Source organism: Stegastes partitus, unplaced genomic scaffold, assembly GCF_000690725.1.
Source record: "Stegastes partitus isolate 25-593 unplaced genomic scaffold, Stegastes_partitus-1.0.2 Scaffold473, whole genome shotgun sequence".
In the NCBI taxonomy this organism is placed as follows: domain Eukaryota; kingdom Metazoa; phylum Chordata; class Actinopteri; family Pomacentridae; genus Stegastes; species Stegastes partitus.
In genome coordinates, this window is record NW_007578204.1 from 183949 (window position 1) to 184718 (window position 770).

Here is a 770-nt window from a genome sequence, read left to right on the forward strand (position 1 = left end):
ATGCAGAGTTTGACATTAGAGGGCTGCTTTCACCTTCATCCGCTGAAACTTTGATAGTCGAATATGGTCCACCGACTGCAGACAGTAGAAATAGATGTTGCGTTCTGTTGATGTGGATTGTCCAGAGAATAGCTGTTCTGCTTCCAGAAAGACATATCTGAGCTGAGTTTTCTGAGTGGTAGTTTTTTTAATGCTGAACCACAAACTAAATTTCAATCTCCACCGCTGCGTTGGTGGCATTTCAGAGTCTCAAATTAAATCTGTCTAAATCGCCACATTCCTCTTGTGAGAAGCCAGAGCATTCGGATTTTTTGTTTTATTGTATTTGTGTGCTTTTTATTTCTTTCAGTAACTTGGGTGAGACAACATGGTAAAGGAATGTGAGGAAAAAACTTAACCTGAAGCATTTTAAAGTAGCAAAGAGCAATAACACAACAGCCAGTTTATAGGCCTAAACCATAATACACTGCAGTGATGTACCTTTTTTTTTAATATTATCATTTGCACTTAATTTATGGTTCAGGAAACACAAATATCCCCGCTATGCATAAAAACAGACACGGCTTTGCATTGACCCAACAAAAGTAAATAAATTGTGTTTTCATAGGCCGGCTGTCTGCTACCTTCTTTTTCATTTACTTATCTGATTAGATCAACTCATGCTTGCAGTAATACCACCACTGCAAACATTATTGCATTTAAGCAGCAAACCTGAAAACACTCTGTAATAATCTGCTTCGTTTGGCCCCCAAAAATTGTCCAGAGGAAAC